Here is a 7,261-nt window from a genome sequence, read left to right on the forward strand (position 1 = left end):
CGCGGCAAAGAATTTGTCTTTGCCGCGGCATCGACTGGGTTTAAAATCTAGGGTTTTTGAATTGACGAACTTCGCTGCAGCAAAACCTGCTTTTTATAAATACCAATGCGACTTTTCATTTTCAACGCAAAAACTTCAAATACATTTGAGAGCAAATTTCCCCACCTTCAATCTTGAGCCTTTCCAGTGAACTTCCATCACTTCTTCTAACTCCTAAACTCTCCCAAACACAAAATCAACTCATTTTAGCAAGGATTTCTATGAAAAATTGCGAAATTTTTTTGAAACCCTTGGTTTACAAAATTTGGGGATCTTACAATCTGGGCCGAAATCGGTGAAATTTGTCGTGAAAGCATCTTGGGATTGGTAAGATTTCAAGCCCTCCAAACATTAAATTAACCAAGTTCGATTTTTAGAGTTGAATTCTGAGATTTGATTGTTGAGTTGAGTTTTGGGATTTTCGTGAAGTTTATGTTTTGATTGTGATTAAGGAAGTGTGGATCATGAATTGTGTGATATTGAGGAGTTTGGGTTTTGAATTTTGGAGTGCCTAGTTGAGTTTGGAAGAATCAAAGTTTGGGGGTCTAGGTGCAAACTTTTGTAAGTGTTGTTTTTATTGCAGGATTGATTGTGGTTGTTTGTAGGGCGTTTAGGGTTGAATTTTTGGGTTGATTGGTAGTTTGGAAAAAAAAATGCCGCTCAAAATGCTGTCCAAGGGGAAAGGAAAAGGAAAAAAAGTGGACAACCGATTTGTGAATGACAAGGCTCGGGAACGATATGAAAGGGCAATCCAAAGGAAAGATAAAGGATTTATTCCTGAGCGTGGATTGACCGCGAGCCAGGCTACGGATTGGAGTCGAGGGAGACATTGGGAATTATTTATGAGTGCACCTGCACATACGGCCGTAGAGCCAATAGTGTGAGAGTTTTATGCCAACCTCCCGGAGTGTGAATCTGGTGCTATGTTTGTGAGGGGTACTGATGTGGCATTTAATGCGAAGGTCATCAATGATTTTTATAACCTGCCTAAGATTGACCATAATGATTATGAGGATTTTAGGAAGACACGGTTTGAGGATGATATTATTCTTCCAGTCATTACAAAACCGGATACCACTTGGGAGATTTCAAAGAAGGGCAGGAAGAGCATCAAGGGGACTAATTTGACACCGGTAGCTCGGTTGTGACGGTACTTTATTTCTGCGAGGATGATGTTGGAGACGTACTATAGCACGGTGACTTATGAGAAGGCATTATTGCTTTATTCTATTGCCATAGGAAAGAGAATGGATGTGGGACAAATTATCCTGAACAACATTCAGCATGCAACCAAACCAGGGTGAGGGAGTTACCCTTTCCCACATCTCATTACAGAGTTGTACACTCGAGCAGGTGTCGAGGCAGCTGATAATGAGCCACTTATCCATGCTGCCCCAGTTCTTGACTCAGACTATTATCACAAGCATCTTGAACATCCAGCAAGTGAGCAACCCAGCGTCGGGACAAAAAAACAAAGAACCACACAAGGCACTGCCACATCATCCAGTTTCACAGCCACTATAAGGGAAATGATGCAGTAGATGATGGGTTAGATGAAATGGATGGCAAAATGTCAGGATTGGCTGGTAGAGCAGACCCAAAAGATGTATGACATGCAGAACAGTTGCTTCACCAAGTTCAACGTTGATTCTTCGAAATTCCAATGGGCTGACTAGGATTCAAATGAATGGATGGGCTCCAACTTAGAAGAAGACGACGCTGAAGGAGACGAGGAGGCCGAAGAATGAACCTGAGCACCTATTTTCGTATTTTACTTTTGTTTGTTTTAGTTGTTTTTGTATTTCATTTCGAACATTGAACTCATTTGCTGCTTTTTGTTTTGGATTGTTTAAATTTTGTTTTAATTTCCTAGTAGATGTAAAGACGAGATTATGATTGTAATATTTTCATATTAGTCAGTGAATTTTTCTAACACAGTGGACACCACAGTTTTCAATTGTTTTTACAGATTTTTGTGATGAAAAAGTCAAGAACCGGGTGTGCATGCTGTTGAGCAGAACTTCAACTTCACGGATTAATCAGGGAACTATCTCATACCTTTGTAGATTTATGTTTTTCTGTTCTTAAATTGCGCATAATGTGACATTGTGGACAATGTCATCTTTAGTTTGGGGGTAGGAAAAATTTCAAATTTTTTACTTGTGTTTATTTTATTTTCATGTTTTGTTGTGTATGCCAATGATGAATTTTATAAATCGATGATGAGAATAGGGTTGTTGGGATTTTATTGTTGAAAAATGTTAAGCATTGCTTTGTAATAGCCGCTTTCTACTCATATACTCATAAAATATACATAATGAAAACACATGGAAGATAACATAAATAGTTGGGGCCAAAATTTTCTTTTATTATATATATATATTCTTTACACAAAATTTGTATCATGTACAAAAGTGATCTAAAACATGGTGGACAGTGTAGCTATTTCCCTTCGCTTGCTGACGCCCATCTGACCATGTCCTCACCTAGATCCTGTAAAACATAGGAAACAACGGGGTGAGCACTAAAACAATGCTCAGTAAGTAAATCCCCTACTCATCTAACCCCGTAACTCTCTCTAATTCTTTCCTTACAATTCTCATTTACTCTTTCTCTTATACTTCTCTCTGTTTTCTTTTTCTTTTCTTTTTTTTATAACTCTTTTCTGCTAATTCTCTTTAGTAAGTCATGGCCTCATCTTATCGGAGGCACGACCGGGACTCGCTCCCGCTCTAAGTCACTTTTACTCGTTCTAGCCGATCGGACTCGGTTATGCATGGATTCAGAACCCTTGGCCATGTGAGTGTATAATCTCTCTCTTGGGTACTCTCGGGTATAGCCCTCATCTGCATGCACCCTCACGGGCTACACCACTTCTCTCTCTCATACTCATGCCGCTCTCTCAATGCAGCATACATGCGGGAATACTCTATCCATTACTCACGGGTTCCCCATCGCACAACCTATTCTATTCTCTTTTTCTCTCTTTTCTCTTAATGAAGCTCACATTCAAAGTTCTCTACTCTTTCTCTACTCTCTTTCTCTAATGCAATTAATGCATAAGGATGACCCATGCTCATTAATACACTCATGAAATGCAATTATGTCATGTAGCAATAATTAAGGTTCTCTACTCTTGCTCATGCCTTACTCAAGCATTTCATCATACAACTCATGTGCATATAAAACTCTACTTGATCTATAACTCTTCTCCCCTATTTAATCATCCCAAAATGGGAGAAACTCCCTCATACTCTCTAAGTTCCTGTCAAAGAAAGACACTCCCAAAGAATTTGGCTCAAAACTCTCTCCAACTTCCATCAAACTCAACTCAAGCTCAACTCAACATCATAAAATCTCAACTCTTCTCATAACTCAAGTATATACAACAATAAATAGAAATAACCATCCATCTCATCAACACTTTCTCAATAAACATAAGATATACACATACATACATAATCTTTACTCAAAAGAGTTCTTAAATCTCCACTTGGGTTGGATTTACTTACTTTGTGGGTAAGTGACTTCTCTAACACTTCTCTTTCCCTTGTTTGTCTTCTCTCTACAACTATAACAATAACAACAATATAAGACTCAATACAACTATAAGAAAACTCCCATCTAAAGCAAGAATCCTTACCTAGGATGCTTTAGATTCAAACTCTACTAAAATTACCCCAAAAGCTCCCTAAAACTCCTTAGAAATCTTGGAAAATTGAATGAAGGTAAGAAGAAAATAGAGAGTGAGAGTGGCGGTGGAAATGGGGGGAAATGAGGGGTTACTACACTTAATCCCTTATTTAGCTCATATTAAACCACTCTTTCCCATTTTGCCCTTGTTCTTCCTTGAAAATTCCATCTTTGTCCTTTGATTCATTACAAACACACCCCAACTCAACACATTATCTACTAAATTTCCTTACATTTTACTCCCCACTTTTCCTACTAATAGGGGTAGAATGGTCATTTTACCCCTATGAGATCTCTCGAAACCTCAAGAAAACTTTTCTGCTGTCCCGTTGCCACGGTGAAGCAAATTTCGTCGCCCCGACGAAAAATTACAGAACCGACATCGCAACACAGAGCTGACATCGCCGCGGCGAAGACTGCACTACAAGATTCCTCAAATCTCAACCAAGTTCAACAAAAACTAACAACTACAAACTCAATGAAGCTGGATCAATGAACATTTAAGTATACAACAAATCTCCAATACGTACCTCAGTGGGGCGTTACATGCTTCAAGTTTATGTTGATTGACTGAATTTTGATTGAGGTTTGTTGAGTGGTTCAACCACCATTTTCATTTATTTCGGCATGCTTAGAATCATTTTATGTGGTTAGGTAAAGTTTTGATAATGTTGGTGGACTCTAGAACCTAGTAGAGAAATGCTTAAGGTGAAATTTAGGATAGACATTGTTGAGGAAATGATTTAGGCATTTTTCGGAACGTTTGAGCTTTCCAGCCGACCCATAAATGAATCTTTCCCTAGTCACCCATTGAGCCATATGAGATATCATTGCTTATTTCTTGCAAACCAAAAATTGTCCAATCCAATACCCAAACACTTCATACCCTTAATCTTGGACCTAATGCAACCACAAAAAAAAAAAAAAAAAAAAAAAAAAAAAAAAAAAAAAAAAAAAGAAAATTTAAAAAAAATTTAAAAAAAAAAAAAAAAAAAAAAAAGAGTTGTGTGAATGAACTAAAAGAATAGTTTGGGGGTTGTGAGAAGGGCAAGAAGAATAAGAGAGGTAATTAACCTCAATTTGAGATCGTTGTTATTTAAATATATATATATGTTATTTCAAGAATTGCATTACAATAGCAAAAATAAGAATTTAAGGTTGTTAAATGGTTGACATTTTGAGTGATGGTTGAGAAAGGAAGTGGGAGTTGGATTAAGTCTTAGTGTTTGCTTTAAGGAAACCAAGTTCTCTTGTTTGTTTATTCTTTCCTTTCCTTTCCTTTGGAGCTCACTACGCGAGCCTAATGTTACAAGCTTGCAAAGACCTTTTAATTCTTAGCGATGTCTAATCCTCATTACTGGAGAGTAGTTTGATATTTAGGCTTATGGAGTCTGCCGCCATTTAATAAACTTTGCATTTCTTCATAAAATAATCTGGGAAGTCAGAAGGTGGATTGAAGTGGGGATTACCTACTCGGGGGACCAATAGAGAAAGATAGTCGATGCAGCTCATAACTTCTTGGAGTGTTGAACATTTTCTAGTAATAATTTTTCAACAACTTTTGAGACTTGTATAAATTCTAGGCAATTCGTTTATTGAGTTTGATTCTAATTTTTGGTTGTTCATTTTTTTTAGTTTTGTTGTTTTATGTTTTGGTTGTTTGTCGTTTTTCTTTCTTTGAATTATGTACCTGATGCTCGGGGACGAGCATGTCTTTAGTTTGGGAGTATTTGATAATATGAGGATTATACTGTTTTTATTAGGCTTTTTGGTCAGATTTCAGATACTTCTTAGTTCATTTTGACCTGAATTGCTACTTAAGTCTATACATTTTGTGTTTCAGGCAAAAATGGACATTTTGAGCAAATAATGAGCAATTTGGAGTTTCTGGACCCAGAAATAAGTGGATCTCATAATTTGGGAGAATTCTGAAACAGAGCGGAGCACTATGAAGCTTGTTCCCATGGGAGAGCATCGAAGATCGAAGATTCAAGTAAAGAAGCAAGCGGAGGGCAATTCTATAATTTCAAAATTCTTCATGAAGATTCGGCGAAAGGAGTTATGCACGAGAGTCAATTTTTACTTCGTCGCCACGGTGAAGTCTGCGAATTCCAGTTTTCTCTAAAACGCACAGTTTCATTTTAGGTAAAGTCTTAGGTTTTTGGGCGAACTATAAAAGCAAAACTTTGCCATTTTGAGAGTGTTGGTCGTTTTTAGTCTAGAGCAGCTTATTTTCATTTTCCTTAGTTTAGATTTGACGAATTTTGGGTTGAAAAGTGAGAAGATTTGGGGTTGAATCTTGTGGATTCTTCAACTAGGGGAGATCTCTTGTCTTTTCTCTCATTTCAATATGTTGATTGATGGGTTATTCGATTTTCTCGCTTGTTGTGTCAATTTAGCTATGAACTAACCCATTTTGGGTTAGGGTTTTGATGTAATTCGAATTTCTATGGATTGAGTAATTGATTTTTGTTATTTTCATATGCTATTGCATGGATCGTGTGGTTATTCTGATTTTATTGCTTTTAATTGATGAACATCTGAGATTGAGAAATGAGTCATGTTAAGCTTCTTGGGTAATCACCATTGTAGTATTGAATGCTAGAGATTTGAGAATCAATGAAATCAATCTAGGATTCCTTGTGCTTAATGAGCTTAGAACTATTAATCTTCAAATTGTTGGGTGCAGAAGTTTAATAGGGAAAAGCAGGAAAACATAGCCTAAGAAGGTATGTTTCACAACTTAGAGAATTCGATTTACAATCAATGCATGCGAATATGGAAATAGCATAATTCATAGGTTCAATCCAGAGAGTCCGAATGAAGTCAAAACCCTACCCATTTGTTTGAATTGATTTTACCCTTGTTTTTAATCTTGCTTTCACAATTTAGTTTTGAATACTTAGCAAATTTTGTTTTAGTTTTAGTTTAATTTTCTCCCATTAATCCAAACGAAGTCGATTGCTCCAACTTGAAAACAATAGAAAACTTAGTGCTTAGCAACCAATCCTCATGGGAACGATACTCACTCATCACTTTATTACTTTGTGCGACTAGTGCACTTGCTATTTTTGCATGTTGTAGGAACAACGCAACAAATGGCCACCATATATGATCATAGGGTTCTCACTATCAATATTTGAAACACTTGATACCCTCGTCATGGTTCTACCATCCTAAGGACATATATCAATATATCCAATTGTGATTTACATGATATAGTAGAAATTGCCTTTTATTGATTAATAAACATTATTACAAAGAGTCAATTCTACAATAATTGATTGGCTTTAGGGCACCTACTCTAACAATCTCCCACATGCATTGTAGTAAATCATTCATGTATTTAATACCAATTGACCTTAAGTGCTTTTCATGCTTTTACTACGACAGAGCCTTCGTCAGTGGATTGGTGAGAATGTCATCAGTATGTACTTTGCAACTATGTATATTCTTCCTTCGAACATTTTCTCTGACCAGATGAAATTGTTTGAGTATGTGTTTGGATCGCTAGTGAGACAGTGGTTCC

Source organism: Pistacia vera, unplaced genomic scaffold, assembly GCF_008641045.1.
Source record: "Pistacia vera cultivar Batoury unplaced genomic scaffold, PisVer_v2 Contig1073, whole genome shotgun sequence".
NCBI lineage: Eukaryota > Viridiplantae > Streptophyta > Magnoliopsida > Sapindales > Anacardiaceae > Pistacia > Pistacia vera.